Below are 19767 nucleotides of genomic sequence, written 5' to 3' on the forward strand. Positions count from 1 at the left end.
TCAGCGGGGAGAGAGAGAACGAAGAAGAAGAAGAAAGACAGGAGGAGAGAGAGAGAGATAAAAAAGAAGAGAGAGGCAACCTCAGGACCTTGAAGGAGATGTCAGTTGTGGGCTTGAGTCGGTCTTGCGCCTGGCTGAATAGCGGTCAGCCCCTCTGCACGCTTCTCTTCCCTGAAAGCATGACATTGCCAAAGGGGGAAAAAACACCATTTTATCATTCTGTGCCATTCACACCCTCTCTTTGCCTGTCAAACATGCCATATGTCCCCATCTCAGGGCGTCCTGCCGGCTTATCGAGTGTGACAGGGCCATTCTCACACTGCTCCCAATCACACTCTGTCTCCGGCGGGTAGAATCCTGCTCTGGCGACACAGTGCAGTGATGGACTGTCACGGAGAGGGCAGTGACTTCCGCAGGGTCGCACCCCAGACAGCCAGAGAGTCCAAAGAAGACAGAGGACGCAATAGATGAGAGGGAATGGAGCTCGGGAGTAAAGGTGAGGCTGTGATGATCATGTGGCCCAGAGTGCAGACTCGTCATTGGAGGTGAATTACTCCAAACGGACCCTGCATCCCAATTCTCGTACTGTATTATGCATCTTAAACGGAAGGCGAAATTAACATATTAAGAATTAGTGCATCCCAAATCACTATTTCAAAGCTGCCTGGATATACTTTTTCCATGCATCTGTGCATGCAGGCTGATATTGCTCACAACAGCTAACATTTTAGCTCAGATAAATGAAAGGGGTGCAGCTGCACAGCATTTTTTTATTGCTGGTAAGTAATTGTCAGCTGGATGCAAATGCATACATTTAAACACCGACAGTAGGACTCTTTATGACACAACTTTATGCAACACAGACTCGTTGGAAAAACACTAACTACATTTTTGCAAAACTCCTAAAACCTACCTATACATACAAATTCACAGTTTGTAGCTCAAACAAATATTAGTGGCAATAAAACGGCAACAGCTTTTATTGCTTTTCAAACATATATTGATTACAGGGGTGCTTGGTTATGAGTCCCATGAAACACGAGTCACAGAATAACTCAAAATAACTTATTATTTCATGTTTACTTTGTTAACATTATCGGTTAAGTTTAGGTTGTAGTAATGTAGGATGTAGTAAGGTGTACATTATAGTCAAGCTTGATAGACCTTTTAGCACCACTTGTACGTACTAAAATGTTGTCAGATTCACGTTCAGAGAAAACTGAACATGCTTTTAGCTCCACTCACCAGACATTTAGTTTCATGAAGTGAGCAAGAAGCAACGCAATATATTTTTTGTAGAAATTTCGCCACAGGCACATTTTTTCTATGAGCGTGAGTTGAGTTCATGACATTATATTCTACTTTCACCTTTCCAAAAAAAATGTAAACAAAGAAATTGTTCACCCCAAAATAAATATATGCTGAAAATTTACTCACCCTCAGGCCATCCATGATGCAGATGAGTTTGTTTCTTCATAGGAACAAAATTGGAGAAATTCAGCATTAAACCAATGGATCCTCTGCAGTGAATGGGTGCCGTCAGAATGAGAGTCCAAACAGCTGATATAAACATCACAATAATCCACAAGTAGTTCACACGACTGCAGTCCATCAATGAACTTCTCGTGAAATGAAAAACTGTGTTCGTAAGAAACAAATCCATCAAGACGTTTTTAACTTTAAACCATTGCTTCCTCTATCCATAATATTGCTTTTTCCAGTGACAAAATCAACTTGTGCGAATTAGGAGAGAAATATGCACAGCTCAAGCACTGTTTCAAGAAAAACCAGTCCTAAACATTTCTAATCAAATTTGTCTGTGGATTTTGATGTGACAGGAGGCAAAAGGGGATGGACTTTTTCACTGGAGGAAGTGTTATTATTGACTCTAGCCACTAAGCGACGGCTTAAAGTTAAAATACCCTATGATGGATCTGTTTCTTATGAACCTGAAATTTTTCATTTTACAAGATGTTAACTGATGGACTGGAGTCATGTGAATTGCGGTGATATTTATCAGCTGTTTTATTTATTCTGATGGCACCCACTTCAATTGAGCTATCTATATCTTGGATGGCCTTCAACCCTTTATTTTGGGTGAACTATTCCTTTAAGGCCAAAACATACACAGTGCAAGCATGTGAATGCAGATGCCTCCAGCTACGCAAGCACTAGTGCACTGCTTCATTCCGAAATGTGTCTGTTTGCAACTCGACTACAGCATCTCATACAAAATTCTCTATTCACAGAATTAATAATTATTAATTTATTCCACAAGTTAATTCAATTCAAGTTTATTTGTATAGCGCTTTTGCAAATTGTTGCAAAGCAGCTTTACAGAAAATTAAACTTTCTACATTATATTTAGTAATGGCTTATCAGTGTTGACTAATGAGGGGGCTACCAAGATAAAGTGAGTATTTTTCAGCTGCTCAGAGATTTTAAACATTTGTTTTAAACATTTGTGACCCTGGACCACAAAACCAGTCATAAGGGTCAATTTTTCGAAATTGAGATTTGTGCATCATCTGAAAACTGAAGGAATAAGCTTTCTATTGATGTATGGTTTGTTAGGATAGGGCAATATTTGGCTGAGATACAACTATTTGAAAATCTGGAATCTGAGGGTGCAAAAAAATCTAAATAGTAGAAAATCGGCTTTAAATTTGTCCAAATTAAGTTCTTAGCCATGCATATTGCATATCAAAAATTAAGTTTTGATATATTTACAGTAGGACATTTACAAAATATCTTCATGGAACATGAGCTTTTCTTATTGTCCTAATGATTTTTGGCATAAAAGAAAAATGGATCATTTTGACCCATACAATGTATTTTTGGCTATTGCTACAAATATACCCCAGCGACTTAAGACTGGTTTTATGGTCCAGGGTCACATTTGTGAAAAATCATGTAGATTTCTATTGTTTTTGAAGTGGAAAAAACGGCGTTGCGTTCCTTTAAGAGTACTTAGTCTGAATGAGGCTTGTCAGCCCAAATCCGATTTTTGTGATCATATTTAAATAGTCTGAATGGCAGCGAACTACATGAAATCCAATTTGTTCAAATTGTACATTCGTATGTGGTTTGGAATCCTATTCAAATCGCATTTCTGGAAATTCGATTTAAGCTTCGTTCAGACTGTCAGCCCAAATCCGATTTAGTCTGGACGGTCAGATCGGATTTAGCGTAGCTTTTTCACGTTCTCACACCACGTAAAACGTAAATACGTCAGATGTTTTTGCAGAAAACATGCTGAACATCTTGTGGAAAAAGAGAAACAAGCTTGTGCCGTTGCAAAGTGCAAGTCAAGCGGAATAAAACAATATACTGCTAGTATACGCACCTCTTTGTGTTTTGAAAGTAGCGGAGACAACAACGACAGAAAAAAGGAAAAACAGCAAAGTAGCAGAGGTCGACTCGGCAGCACGGAATAAAGCCACACATTCAAGCTTCCTGCGTTTCTGCCGCTGCCTCACAAGACGAAATATAATACTACGGTAAGACAACATGTGTATTGCAAACTGTATTGCTGTTACTGTTGTTTTTAGAGTAGGCATAACAACGCAACGGCATTAGAAACCAATGCACATTCAGTAAAAACGAAAGAGCGCTTATGGACACACAAATCGGATTTGAACAGTTGCGATATGCTGTTTGGACAGTCAGTTATTCAAATCCGATTCCATCCGGATATGCACAAAATCGGATTTGGGCTGACAGTCTGAACAAAGCTTACTGCGCTAGGTTTCAGTTCATGCAGGCCCACCGCGTGTCACTCATATTGAGACACATTATGTTAAGAAACACTCTCAAATCCACTTGAAAGCTGCATGGAACATTTTTTCTCATTACAGAATATCACTGTCATGTCACAGCACCTTTCCTCCTGACAGCGATTGAAGTCCAAGGTGACTCGGAGCATTTAACACCTCAAGCATTAATATAGATGAACGCACCCAACGGTGAGCAGGTCAAACGGCTGCCGGGGAGACGAAGCCGGTACAGCTCACCTGGGAGGCCAGGTTACAGCTTCGTTTTCCCGCTCATTAGACCATACCCGCACCTTCTGTCTCACGCCGATCTGTGCCGGGCGCAGGGGGCAGGGAGAGGTCACTCCGCTTAAGTATTTGAGGGCGAAACGAGCCTCACATATATGCAGATGCCGGTGCCTCCTGATGACTAATGTGTGCTGATTGCTCAACAGCACTAGAACTCTGGAAACGGCGCAGGACACGGCGAGCTCTGCAGATGCCTGGATGCTCAACAAGTGAGTAATCAAGAGAAAAGAGGACAAGAAATTAGAGACATTCCTCTACTGATGATGTGCACGGAGGCAGAAATCAGGGGCTGAAAGAGAGCGAGCGAACGAGGGACCTAAATTACCTGTAACTAGCATCTCGAATGCAAGCCAATGCGAAACCTAAAGTCTCCACATCCTTATGAGCGTTTTCCCTCTAAAAATATATCTGTAAAATGATTGCTAATCTATGCAAAGAAGCAATCAGCAGCTCATGCATAATGCATGAGCACGAGAGACCAATTTTAAAACGCTTTCAGATTATTAGATATTATCAGGAATTCAGCAGATGAAATCTGAACACTCCTACCTGCGCGGCTCTAATTACAGCAGCCGAGTGGACAGACAGGAAGGCGAAGCGCCGGCACGGTCAGGGCCTGTCGCAGGTCATTTGCACACATAATTTAAAGCCAAGGTGACCGCAGGACAAATCCCAGCTCCAGGTCCGAGTCATAATAGATGGAGAACGAAACCACAGAATTAGCATGTATATCTCTACCAGTGAAACTGATAGCTGGAGATGAAATGGTTCAATCGCTCTAAGTATAATGGATGATTTTTCATAGCCTACATCAAGATGCTAGAGCTTCTATTTTAATGTATTCAAATGCAGATCAAATCGGTTGATCTGCACGAGATGGGATTGAAGTCGGCACGGATGCCTACTGCTTGTTTCAATTTTTATTTAAATGGGCCCGAAATCAGAGCGGGATGTTATATTCTCCATTAAGCGCTCAAGCAATTGCATTTGCATTGGATTAAATTATGCTTATCTCTGCGGACAGAGGATGCTGTCTTATCGAATGAACATCTGCATTTTAAAAGGAGAGAAAGAATGAAGCGGAATGTTGGATGACTGGAAGTAAATGCTAATTCATTTCCGACACGCGGCCGTGTCCGGTCCATCCACAAAGGCTGCATTTAGACACCTGGAAATCCACCATGCAATCAGCTGTCATTCACAGTGAAGTTATGAAAGCTCAGGAAATTCGGTTTGACAATACAATGAGGAGGAGTTATTTTGTGTATTAGGCCAGTGTGAATAAAAGCAGGACTCTCAAGCTCTGCTCCAAAACCTTTTTCAAAGCATCACAGGCAGGCCAGCAATGCAAAGGTTCAAATTGTAGGCAAATTAATTATGCTGGCTCCTAAAATACCTTGTATTGGACAAATTGTCGACGTATGGAGAAAGCAATTCCAGAACGCAGAGAAAAAATTAATTCAAGGTGGCGGATGAGACATGAGAAACGTTAATTATAACCAAATGTCATTCCATACTTGGATTAATTAAAATTTAATTCAAGAAATACAAAACTAAATGATAGTGGCCTAATAGTTTGGTGGAAATGTATTATTTTCTGAAATATTTGTGTGTGCTATGGACTTACTTAGGAGTATCATAGCATTAGTTTATCAACATGCTGATGGCATGTTGGAGCATTATGCAAATGTGCATGCCCGTTATGTCTTAGTTCCAGTTGTATATTATCCATTAATAATTTATGGAGGGATTTTTAAAAAGAGTTATATCCCATGAACCAAAAAACCAGCTACAAGGTGAATCGCAGAATTACAAACTTATAAAAAAAATTATAATAACTGAAAATTTGGTAAGTCTTTGGATTTAAAGGCTTTTATGAGGGAAAGAACTACAAAAATAATCATGTTTAACAGTGATGCAGTTTGCTTTTTAGAATCATATGTAATGTAGTCCTTCACGTGGAATTCTGCTGTTAAACAGGATTATTTAAAAAATGAATAAATAATGTGGACTGACACTAACAACCTCACAATAGCTCTATTTTTAGAGGTTTAAGTTATTGTCAAAACCCAATTCAAATCAAGTTGCTGCCTTTCTAGTGCACTCCAAATCAGTCACATAGATTTCAGCTAGGATGATGCCTGTGTAGGGCGGCTCACTAGTTTTTGGAACTCTTCGTGTTCTGGGAAGGCTCTTTACTCTTGTGTGTGTGGTTGTGTTTAGAGCAGGTAAAGGTGCCCTTCCCCGACACCCTCCATTCTGAGTCTGAACTGCTTCGATTTGCTCTGAGAGATTTTGACAGGCTTCATGCTCTGAGCGCTTCTACAAAAATCAATGAAGCTCTTCAAAACCTACAGTACAACAAAAGCATTACTCTGCAATTAGATCTGTAGATTTGAGCACCCAAACACTACACTTAGCGCAGTTCAGATATTTTATATTGTAAAATCAATATGGTATATATACAGTAGCACTGCCATAATAAAGAATGTTATGCAATTTCTCTGCTATAAACCCTTAGCGAGAAAAAAAGGACTGTGGTGTTGGGAGTATCAGATGGAATATCATAGTATTCTTGGAAGTAACACAACTATAAAACAGTAAATGTGGTATATAGGTAGTTGATTCATGTTTTATGTACGTTTCATGGACTTTTTAATGAAAAATAAAAAGGGTTCTCCAGTCTCTACATTAATATGAGGTCATAAAAGTTGCAAGCATAATTAAAAGAATGATCAAAATAATACATAAAATAGTATTAAAATTTCATACCGCAGGAGTCTCAACAACCCATAAAGCATGGCCTACTGTTTGATTGCTGTTTTATATTCATATACTATGGTATTTACATGATACTACAAAGAAAACCATGACATTATTATGATGTTATGATGGAACGTTTTTGTTTGTGAAAAAAGAACTTCAATTACAAATTCTATTAACATATACACAGAATCATTTATCACTGAACTGATATGTTTTCACTGAGACTGTGAATAACAATGATATTGGTTCAAATGTGCTCATTCATCAAGACCGGACCTTAAGTGAATTTATCAACCTGAAGTGTCTATAAGATGCTGAAGTCTTGTGTTCTCAGCGATTTATCCCACCAATTCATGCGCACACACAAGGACGCACGCACGCACGCACACGCTCCATCCTCTCGACATGTGCAGGTCTGTGCCAGATTCTTCTGCAGCCGACAGCCTTAATGGGGTCAGCTGACCTCTGCTCTCACTTCTCACCAGGGCCAAGCAGAAGGGGAATGCCTTTCTCCACTCTGAAAGACACACAAACTCCCACACATACTCTCATTTTACACCACCTTGACCCTGACCCTTGCAGCATCTTCTCAAGAGGAGCAGAGAAAAGAGCCCTGCTCAGCTGCAGAGCCACAAGCTCTTGAAGGAAGGTGAGAGGTCACCGGCGGGCAAGACGAAAGCCTTCTCAAGAACTGGAATTGCACCAGGCTCTACCCGTGAAATATCACCAGCCTCGATTTTGCTAAAGTTGCTAGGGTTAAAAATCAATAAGTCTAATGAACTAGAGAGGAGAGGAGAAAAAAGGAAAGAGGAAAATGCCAGGAAATAGAAAAGTGATAGAAAGGAAAAGGAGAGGGGAAATTACAGAACAGGAGAAAGGAAAGGAAAGGAAAGGAAAGGAAAGGAAAGGAAAGGAAAGGAAAGGAAAGGAAAGGAAAGGAAAGGAAAGGAAAGGAAAGGAAAGGAAAGGAAAGGAAAGGAAAGGAAATAATGTAACAGGAAAAGGACAAGAAATGAGAAATGAAAAGGAAAGAATTAGAAATGAGGACAAAATATGAAAAAGAAGGGGGGAAATACAGTAAAAGGGCAGGGAAAAGAAAGAAAAGGAAAGGATAAAAAAATAAAAACAGGAAAAGAAGGGGAAGGAGGTGGAAAGTAAAGAGGAAAATGACAAAAACATTAAAAGGTAAGGAAAGGGGAAAGTAACAGGACAGGAAAGAGGAGAGGAAAAAGGAAATAAAATAAAATCAGGAAAAAGGAAAGATTAAAATGAATTGGAATAGGAAGAGGGGGAATTTAGAGGAGAGGAAAAGAAAAAAGACATGAAACTGAAAAGGGGAAAATAATGGGAAAAGAGGAATGGGAAAATGAAATGGAAAGGATCAGAACGGAAAGACAAGGACAAAACATGAACAGGAAAGGGGAACAGGGAAGGAAAAGGCAACAACAACAATAAAATAATAAAAGCAATTAGGAAAAGAATAGAAAATTAGAAATGGAAAAGAAAGGTAAGATGACAACGGCAGGAGAGATGACAGGACAGGAAAAAGGAAAGGAAGGAAATGAATGGAAAGAGGAAGGGGAAAGGACAGTAAAATAGAGAGGGGTGATGAATGTTACTTTCCCTGTAAAAGTGGTATCAAGGCAAAGCCTGGTGAGAAGACACTCACACAGCTGGTCAGTCGCTGGCTTTTATCTGTGCGACTCGCTGCCAGCGTGCTCTTCTGCTATGATCCGTTTACTAGTGTCACACAGACAAACGCAGAATTCATATCTATCACGAACAGTGTCACATCCCTGCAGAGAATGAGTCACAACAGCACCACACAAAGCTCACATGCCCAGAGAAAACAGGAATAAAAACACATCATGTCCTCACATTTACTTGAACTGTCACTCTTGAACTTTGGTTAAACGAACTCACGGAGGGGTGGGGGGGGGTGGGGGGGGGGGGGGTGCGTATCATTACGGATGGCAACAGACAAACAGAATAAAGGGGAAAAGGCATGAATTCTTGTTTTATAATATTTCTATAGCTCTGCCGTTTCCCTCCATCCTTGACCCCTTTTCCTGGCTGCCTCTGTTATCTGAAATAATGTCAGGCCATCCTTAGAATCTATTCATCAGTGCAGAAAGAAGCTGTCGCTGACATTGATAAAAAATACCATCTGTGCCTCACAGGGAGGAGAGACAGAGAGGTACAGCTCGCCCCCTCCTCCTCCTCATTCCTCTTCATCAATGCAATTTAAATTGAAAAGCTCAGTGGTAATTAAATTCAAGCTGGGGTTACGGTGGGGGCCGAAGTCGCGGCTTCGACACAACAGAGAATGCGCAGAGAGGATGCCACACGGAGGGTCAAGGTTCACCACCAAAGGCAGCCTTGGCCAGCCAGTTCCCATTCATTCAAACAACCTGTCTGCACAAAAGCCTTCTGACATTTAAAGAAATGAATAAAAACAACAGAGAGAGGGGAAAAAAAAGAAGAAGAAAAAAAAATAATAATCAATTATTCCAGATTTTTCCCCCTCCACAAACTGACCTTTTCTCTCTAACATCCTCTGCCAGTTGTTTGTTGGACAGACTTCAAAACTGCCAATAGTGTTTAACTCATAGCCGGCCCTATGTTCGGAAATGGGATGGAAAAGGAGGAGGAAAAGTCGATAATCATTTGGGGGATCCGTTTTTGTGAAATTGTTTGTCAGCACAAACGCGAGGCGCATGACTATCAGCAGGTCAGGGGGATTTCGGTGGCGGGGGCCGGTCCTGGGCCCCCCCTCTTCTGGTTAAAGCCAGCTTTACTCATTCATCTGTTCTCCCTCGAACGGCCGATGCCGCCCTCTCCTCCTTCCGCTAATCCGGTTACCGCATTCACAGGCAGTACCCTCTCTCTTTTCATTACAGCAGATCAGAGATTGAAAAGCGATTCCTCAATCTGTCTGAGGATGAGATCCAAATTGGATCGGGCCTAAGTGTATGTGGCAGAGAGGGGGAAATGGGAAGGGAAGATGATGCGACTCATTTTTACCCTTTAGAGCTGATGGCATCAGAAAAAGCAATATTCAAAGTGTGTATGTACAGGTAGGTGGCCTGCTTGTGGTTAAATGCCACACGCTGTGATTGACAAGAGGACAACGGCTCACTTCAGGGGTCTGAGGTCACTTCCTTTGAGTGCTGCGATTGTTCTCTCTTAAAACGTCAATGTACTCCAAAGATGTAGATCTGCTATACACAAGAAAAAAAGAAAGCATACTTCTGTTAAAAAGCTGGAGGTCATTTATTTGAATGTTTTTGAAAAATGTCTCATCGGAGCTGCATTAATTTGCTCAAAAATACAGAAAAACAGTAACTGGAACAGTATTGTGAAGTCGAAGTAAGATTTGATTTTAAAATCAAATGTATTTTTGCGATGGCAAAGCTGAATTTTGCAGCAGCTTCAGTGTTATATGCTCCTTCAGAAATCGGGTTAATATGCTGATTTGGTGCTCAAACATTTTTTTATTATTATCAGTGTTGAAAACAGCTGCGTAATATTTTTGTGATACATTTTTTCAGGATTCTTTGATGAATATAAAGTTCAAAAGAACAGCATTTATTGAAATAGATTTTTTATAATAAGGTAAAAGTCACTTTTGATCAGTTTAATGCATCCTTGCTGAATATAAATATTAATAAAAAAAACTAGTTTAAACATAAATGACTAAGCAAAATAATCAAACCGAGATGCATCCTGCACAAAACAGGTAAGTGTGTTCAACAACATCATCGTTAAAAGTCATGTTTAAGCTCTTGAAGTGAAAGTTCAACCAAAAATGTCCAATGAAAGTCAAGTTTTGAACTTCCAATGTGCCTAAAACAATACAAATACGCTAAAAATAGAATTAAGACAAAAGAGGAGGAAAATAAGACTTGCCAGGAAAACTGGTCTGCACATTATGTTCCCTTCACTTCCAAAATGATGGTGGTTATGCGCCTGAATCAAGCTCTCACTTTTAAAGGTGTCTCTGACCTCCCTACGTCTTCTCAAAGTTGACTTTTTCAAGTATAAAACGGCCTGTCCTTCTGCCAGCCTTCGGTTTACAGGAACACATTCATCTCAGTGCAAATCCATTTCCTATTCTCTAGCTCCAGGTCTTGTGTGCTGAAGATAGCCGTCTTTATCTGTTCCTCACAAAACACCACTAAAATTACTCCCCTCTCCTGGGACTGTGGAGAAATGTGCTCAACTTGGACTGTGTCTGGTCGACAGCCAAATGCGTCCCAGCATCCCCTCTTTGGCTTCAAACCTGTTCCGGTGCAAAATATTCTGACAAAGTGCAAAGAACTGAAAAGTAATTACTTTGGGTTTAGTGACAATAATACAACAGCTGTACTCAGTCCAAAATGCTCCAAGCTGTGCTAGTTCTGGTCAGAAATGTGATCCATGTTGAGAAACATTTTGGCAAATGAGATTTTCTGGGAACACACACAGGCCAGACAAAAAAATAATGTTGAGCAAAACAGCTTTTCGTGAAAAATGCTGAAATTTATGAATTGCTATTTTTAAATTAATTCAGTATCATATTTAATTAAATTATCTATTGCATTCCATACATACGCTCTAAAATTGACTGTATTAAATCTGTTTTACACTTTGCTGCCACCTAGTGGCATATAAAACTTTAGAATGTATGCACTCTGAAAGTAATAATACTAACACAATAAAAAAAAAAAAAAGATGATACGGTTATGTTTTAGAGCATTTTCCAATTATATATACAAAATAAATTGCAGTATGATTATGAATTACATTTGTCGAACCAGGATCCAGAGTAACAGCAGCAACGAGCATCTGTGCTTATGGCTGCAATGATGCATACAGTACAGTGTGCTTTCTTAATGTTTCAGTAGCTGTTGATATCTTCAGTATGTCCTGACTGAGTGCTGCTGGACTCCAGGAGCTCCGATGCTGGTCTCCCAGCAGTCAAAGCCACAGGCCTTCAGCTCCTCAACTGTGCTCTGAATCACTGAAGTATCTGTTTCTGCAAACAGAAAAGCCAAAAACGACCCCATCAACACCAAGACCTAGACAAATCACACTCAATGAAACAGGAGCTCCACGGAGTTAAAGCTAAATTGTGAAAATGTGTCATTTTTGCATAATATAATAGGACAATATTTGGCCAAGATACAACTATTTGAAAATCTGGAATCTGATTGTGCAAAACAAAAAACTAAATATTGAGAAAATCGCCTTTGAAGTTGTACAAATTAAGTTCTTAGCAATGCATATTACTAATCAAAAATTAAGTTTTTATATATTTACGTTAGGAAATTCACAAAATATCTTCATGGAACATGATCTCTACTTAATATCCTAATGATTTTTGGCATAAAAGAAAAATCAATAATTTTGACCCATTGCTACAAATATATCCGTGGTTCAGGGTCACATATAATATTCAAAAAGAGTTGGTAAAATTGTTTAAGAAATTAATACTTTTATTCAGCAAGGACATATTAAATTGGCCCAAGGAGACCGTAAAGACATTTATGTGTATCACAGTTTCTACAAAAATATTAAGCTGCACAACTGATAGTAAGAACGTTTTTTTAAGCATCAAATCAGCATAATAGAATGTTTCTGAAGGACACTGAAGACTGGTTGATAAAAATTCAGACTAAATTATATTTTAAAATAAAATCAGTTTTGTAAAATTGTATTATTCCACAATATCACTGTTTTTACTGTATTTTTGATCAAATAAATTAACCTTGGTGAGTATAAGAGACTTCTTTCAAAAACATTATCAACCCCAAACTTCTGAAAGGTATTTATAATATATTATATTGGATTGGATATGCATTTGTGTCACTTGCATAAACAGCACAATTTATCGTCAGGAGCATGTCAAAAATTGTTCAGGAAACAAACTTGGTTCAGATGAAAATCTTGTTTGTACCTCATGTCTTAACATACTTTCTTCGAAGCATTGTTCCAGCTGAAACACAACTTGTTCACATTTGTTTGTGTCAGGAGTACTGACCATATGCAGGTGGTCTGACAATCTGCCAAACCCTCAAACATGATACTCAAGAATCAGTGTGCGTGTGTGTGTGTGTGTGTGTGTGCGTGCACATCACCAGGTGGCTGATGATGTTCCTCTAGAGTTTTAGAAGATGAAACTAGGTGCAATTTTACATGCAAAATACAAAAACAGACCACTTGCCATGTCAAGTGGAGTAAGAATTCAAAGTCTTTTTTAAAAAGGTAGAAATCCAGTTTTGGTTTTTAGTAAACTACCTCATTTAGCAAAAGGAAACACTTGGAGTAAGAGCAATTCTGTTTGCAAATTAAACAAGCAAGAGGACTTTAACTCAAAAATCTTAATTCAGCCTTAACAAGGTGTGCCTAGAAATGACAATGTCACATACTCAAGTTGTTAGGCATCACAAACATCATAAACGTTGCCCGGCTTCTTCTAGCATCGTCTTTCCTTTTTATTGGAGGCTGTTTTTGAGGGTTCCAAGATCCTGATTAAAATTCAATGCGTTAGTGGCTTCAGGCATAAACAAAGAGTGTGGCCCAGTCTGACAGCTGCTGTGTCAAGTTGTTAGCTTTGTCAGACAAGAATGACAAGTGAGATTCACCTCACGAATCACCCTAAACAGTCACGCAGTCTGCAGGGTGCCACCCTCATGGAGACCTTTCAAACAATGCACAGCAATCAGACTGATTAACCACAGGTAGCATATCCAAAATACACACTGTAGGGTTCCAGGAAGACATTTCATACAAAAACAACAACGACTGGTACAATTGTAATAAGCCAGGAGTCAGAATTCACAGAAGGTTATGCTTTTGTCCACACAAATGCATTACAATGCTCTAGCAACCACCCACAGTGGCAGTGATGTTTGAGAGGTCAAGCACCAGTCATATCTTTGCAATAAATACATTGTAAAAAAACAAAATTGTTTAGTTTACTCTGACATGTGTACTGGTACCTGGTCGTAGGAGAGTGATTCCACAGCCGCCGCCTCCTGCCCCTGTCAGTTTGCTATGCAGGCCTCTGGCCAGAGTGACCCTACACAGTGTGTCCAGAGATCACGTTCAGATGGTGCTGGTTTACATCAATCAGCTCCTGAAGACAAATGACACACAGAGAAATGTCTTGAAAAGGTCGATATAATCCATCCATCAGGGCTTTCTCCGAATAAAAATATTGATCATTTCTTTGCTCTTTTGCCACTTTTTCTTTAAATGAAAGTCAAGGGAGGACAGAAAATTACAGAGACAGATAGATTCAAACTTGCATCTCCCTTATGCATGCCACAAATCAACGAGTAAATGCACAACTACTACGCCATGTGTCCCACACCAGAATATCATCTTTGCTCTTGTGTAATATAACAAGATTTGCAGGAATTCAGTGAATAATCTGCTCCTGATACAGGGTGTTCACTACACAACATTTTCTGTTTGTCCCAAACATGATAGATAGGAGTCAGATTGTATGGGATGACTAGGGATATGCCAGTATTAAATTTTCATGTTGCAGTTTAATTGCTTTTGGTATATGGTATTATCATGATATTGAAATTTAGTTGCAAAAAAGTGTTGCCATAATACAGTATAACAGGTTTAATAACTTGTCTTACAACAAAAATAACTGAACATTTAAATACGATAAAGCAATAGATAAAAAATGTATAAAGTTAAACATTTTACAAAAGTGCAAAAGAATTATAAAGACCAGTAGGTATCACTTTACAATAAGATCTCATTAGTTAACCTTAGTTAATGCACAATTCACACTGCTAAAGGTATCACCTTCTCTATGAATGAAAAGCTGTGTGATTGTACCTCCAGTATGTTGTAGTGCTCAGCTGAAGGTCCATGCTTGGCCATCTCTGTGAGAGTCTGTTCACAGGTGCAGGACACAGCGCTGACGGACTCCAGAACTGGCTTCATGACGGAGGGAAACTGCAAAGTAACACGGCACAAAAGACTATAAGGACAGATACAGATGCTGTACAAACACAGGCGAGAAAAACATTTTTCATCAAGAAAAATTATCAGCTTAAGCTTGTCACATCAAAAGATTATTATAATTATTAGAAGCCTTGTGTACATCAGATACATCTGCTACTCAAATTCTTGCTATTTGATAATAATAGCAAGACTCCAAAGTACTATGTTGACTTTTTTTTGCATTCATCCATCCATGATATTGATATTTCTCAACTCTGAGCTAAATCAATGAGGACTAAGCTTTTGACAGATGACTATGTAATTGAGTTGACCAATTAAATCATATGTGAGGCGGGGATTGTGCTTAACTGGGCTGCGTTCAGTCCCGAAAAAACGGTGCAAAACGTTTATTAAATGGAAACGGTGATGCGTTGAACACCCTGTTCTGATGACGCAAGAGTTGCAACTACGTCAGCTGAGAAGGCCATTCTTTGTGTTCTTTTTGAAGAATTTTCAGAGCCTAATGAAATCGGTATAAATACGTGTTTAATACGCTCGATGTTACAGTCACTGCCCTTGCCCTCCAGAATAAAAGAGAGCATCCCAATGGAGTGAAGGGATTTGTGGAAACTGTGGTTGTTAATTATTGTGATCGGACATTTGCCTCGCATTTCAGGTGAAGGATAATCCACTTCTTACCGCCGAGACTGTGTTATGACCTTATTATTTTTATTGTGAGTATTAGACTTATTATTGCTGATCACTGCTGTTGTGCTATGATATTGTAATATTTACCATTATATAATCAGCATAGAAAAGTTTATGAAAGTGTGACTACATAATACAATAGCAAAATATATGTATAGCATTTTTATGTTACATTAATCAGTGTCTAGCACACCTTCCTAAGGAAAGGATATGGACCAGAAGACATGCCAATTACTACATATTTAGACTTAAAGAAGTCCCAGATCTATACTTGTGCTCTTATTATTTCAGTTATTTTGCCTTTAATGTAAATAAACGTGCAAACAATATACTTGCTCTTGTGAATTTATTTTGATGTTAATTACATTTACTTACAAATTCATCATCATCATGCCGATATGCTATGTTACTATAAAACTCTTACGACAAACATGTCTTCTAATATCTTCAATTGTTTTGTATACTGAGCTGCAGTGGACACATATTTAATGACCTCACTTGGACCCGATCTGTCTCTTTAATAGCCCGTGGTTTATATACATGCTGCTGCTGATTGGGCTGACATTTTTGACACACCCACCTAACAAGAGAAAACATATCACAAACCCTGTTGCACACCGTTTCCAGGAAACATGTCGTTCAACCCGGAAACCGGAGCAAAACGTTGTGAGCCTGAACGTGCCCCTGGTTTGTGGGGGAAAACTACAAAAACGATAGTGAATTTTCGCCACCTACTGGACTGGAGTGTGAAGCACTAGTTGACACACAAGAAATGATTTTGTTAAAATTGCCATTTTTTGCTGACACTCTCGGGGGCTGTACTAAGTGTTAGGTTGAAGCATGATGTACTGCCATCATACTGAATTCATCAACTGGATATTCTTTAAATCATCTCCTTTTGTGTTCCACGGAAGAAGCAAAGCGATGCGGGAGTTAATTTTTTTAAACCATTCCTTTAAAGCAAGAGTGGAAACAGTAATACTAAATGTACATTGATTAGGACTTGCTGCTTTGACTAATAATGCCACAAAAGTGTAGAGTATGACCCCTTTAAAGTCTGTCCTGACTCTTTGCTGTTTTCCATCCCGATAATACCGGAATTCCACTTCACCAATCAGGATGTGCCAGCAGTGAGGCTACCTGCTGCCGTTGTCAAGGTAACGGAGCACAGGAGCATTGGCAGAGTGTTTCATTTGGAGCTCTTATAAAAGCCACTCAGCACCGGGCCCCTGGAGTGTTCCTCCCTCTCACACACACCGGCCATTATGCTAATTGAAGGGCACAGGAATAAAAACATGAAGGGGGGGGGGGGGCATTTACTACCTTGTTAATTTTGTCCTTCACTCCAGAAACAAGCACTTTGGTGCTACGTGGTACTTTGTTGTTAGTGTGAAGGATTCTCAGAATGGGGCCCTAGGGAGGAAATGAACCTAGAAAATTCTACTGGTTCGGTAATTTCACTGAAATAACTTTTTATATACTTTTCTGATCAACTGGAACAGTAACTTTATAATGAATATAGTTTTACCAGCTTAGAGGAGTTATATTCCCAGCATGGTATCTTAAAAAGCCACCTGTTATGAAAAGCATAAAGTGATGATAAATCACTAATAAATAAATAAACGAAGCAGAACCATGGATGCATAAGATTGACTTTTAACCCTTGTGCGCACAGCATTGTCCATCCCTGAAGGGTTACCGTGGATGATCTTTTCACCCATGAACGCCCGCCGGTTAATCAGCTCCATCTCCTCTTTACTCCACCTGCAACACCAACAGATGAAAGATTTTGAATTACCTTAATACGAATACAGTTAACAGGTAGACTGCCTATAGCAGGGGTCACCAAGTTCGGTCCTGGAAGGCCGGTGTCCTGCAGCTCCAACCCTAATAAAACACACCTGAAGCAGGTAATCAAGGTCTTACTAGGTATACTTAAAACTTCCAGGCATGTGTGCTAAGGCAAGTAAGGCTAAACTAAATCAACGAAATCAATCATCAAGTTTGATGACCCCTGGCCTATAGAAAAAAAATTGTAATAAAAAAATAAATGCTAGTTTGTTTTAGAACTTTCTATTCATCAGAGAATCTTGAAAAAAAATGCATAATGGTTTGCACAAAAATATAAAGCAGCATTGCTAAAAATGTAGCCTTGTTTAATAAATTACATAAAAAATAGAAAAAGTAATATTATTTCAAAATGTGTGTTTTTATTTGTTTTGTTCAAATAAAACCATCCTAAAAAAAATACCTATTCCAATCCTTGTTTCCCCCCCTTATTTTTAGCAAATTTTACTGAACAATAATGTAGGAAGAGGACAGAATAAAATAATAAAAGTGATCACCTGCCAAAACACTGCAGCTAAATGTGATCGAGTGTGACCAGCAGAGCAATTCTAAATTTGATCCCTTTTGTTTTCCTTATTTCCTCTGGAAAGTGTATTTTGAAGCACACATTTTCAAATTTTAAGAGGACAGACGAAGGACAAAGACTTAATCTCTGGTAACTTGGTTATTTAATCCATCACCTGAATCAGAAGGGGTGTTGGAGTTTCAAGGGTGGCGTAACCTTATTCCTAACGATCTGGGCTGGTAACCAGAAGGCTGCAGGTTGTTTAAGGAGGACACTCCCTATAATAATTGATTGTACGTCACTTTTAAAGAGTTAAAAGCAAATGAAACAATCCTTACTTACATTATCTACATAAAAGGCCCATAATCCATTGTAATGAAGTGTTACCTGGCTGACTCCTGCTGTGGTGTAAGAGGATATGATATGGTTCCTCTAGCAGACAGCAGAGCGGCAGACAGGCAAACATTATAGGCAGCACTGGAGCCTAAACCAGCTCCTGTGAGCAACTCTGACCACACAGACACCGTGATACTGGCCAGAGACCTGGAAAAACAAAAAAACAGCAGCAAATGTCAACAGTCCATTCTACAACAATGTTCAAAAGCAGCTTTCAAATACATACGGTCTTAATAAATGCTACAGAGAGTTTAATGGTGTTCTTACTCTGCAAAAACAGACAGGTATATATAGAGGAAGGCCAACACTGCCATGCTTCTTGTGTCTGTGGAATCCTCTGAAATCCCTGTGAATTCACGTAGTCTCTTCAAAAGATCTGCATCAAGTTCCTTCAGGCCTCCCTGCTCTGCTGAAACAACGGACAGTCAAAGAAACATGGGCCGGAGATGATTGCATTATTACTTCAATGAACAGTCCAAACAGAATACACAGGAGTAAATACTAACAGAATTTTCATTTTTGGGTGAACTCTCTTTTTAATAAAAATCAAATGTCCTTCTCCACTCACCTTTACACCCTGCTAGAAGAGGCTGCAGTGCAGTTATTTCCCAGGACAGAAAAGTGTCAATATTGGGGAGGTTGATGTGCACTTCACCGGATGATGTGGACTGCAGCCGCAGGAACGTGCGCAGGTTCAAACTCACAGCCAAGGCAACCTGTTTAAGGTTGATTGAGAACAGACTTTAGAACCATTCATTAAGCAATTAAATGATAACTATTAATTAAATATTGCATAAAAAAAGTTAAATAGCAGCTGACACTGTGAACTGTAACACAGCAACAGTTCTGACATGAAAAAAAATACATATTGAATAATGGTGACTCTTAAAAAAAAAAATTACACAATGATACCATTTCTACCCCCTTTTAGTGATAAATTATTACATCTCCCAAAAATGTCAACCTACATAATACCCATTTTCAGTCGCAAAATGGAAAACTATACATTAAAAAACTATAGAAATATTAAATATTTACATAAACTGAAAAATGAAGACATTTTCTATATGATACCCAAAATGTAACCCACACACAGTAAATCACAAATTATTATATATCCCAAATAATTTCCAGACCTTAAAACTTGTCTTTAGTTTATCCAAAATCCTAATCAAAATATGCTTCACTGAGTTACTATGATTTTTCTAAACCATTTTTTAATGCATCTTATTTATTACTTTGCATCTTAATTATTACAGTTATAAGATATTTCTGAACAGCTGTATAAAAAACCAAAGCTTGCTAAAATCTCATATTTCTGTTCATCCACCAAGATAAATCCACTACACTTGTAGCCGTTTTGCTAAATAATCGAGAACTCCTGCTGTAAAGCGTCAAACCCATACACGTGAACTGTCGCTGTAGCCTGGACCAATCAGAATGAACCTCTCACATCGCTGACTCTAAACCGGCCAATCAGGACGAAGCGCTCATAGTCACCGACTCTCAAAACACCAATCGCATATCGCGCCA

General features: G+C 39.0%; 1 pseudogene across 1 annotated transcript; it reads right to left on the bottom strand.

Annotated features, from left to right (window-relative positions):
* Positions 1–214: 214 nt before the first annotated feature.
* LOC306870785 (mevalonate kinase-like) lies at positions 215–19758 on the bottom strand (annotated as a pseudogene). The gene is made up of 14 exons: positions 19750–19758; positions 19628–19660; positions 19371–19415; positions 18803–18950; positions 18502–18640; positions 18226–18381; positions 17140–17249; positions 17014–17059; positions 16809–16898; positions 14670–14789; positions 13811–13947; positions 11741–11844; positions 4014–4255; positions 215–362 (listed from the first exon to the last, which is right to left on the bottom strand). The product of its transcript is annotated as a mevalonate kinase-like (transcript).
* Positions 19759–19767: the final 9 nt, after the last annotated feature.

This window comes from Barbus barbus, assembly GCF_936440315.1.
Source record: "Barbus barbus genome assembly, chromosome: 6".
Lineage (NCBI taxonomy): Eukaryota > Metazoa > Chordata > Actinopteri > Cypriniformes > Cyprinidae > Barbus > Barbus barbus.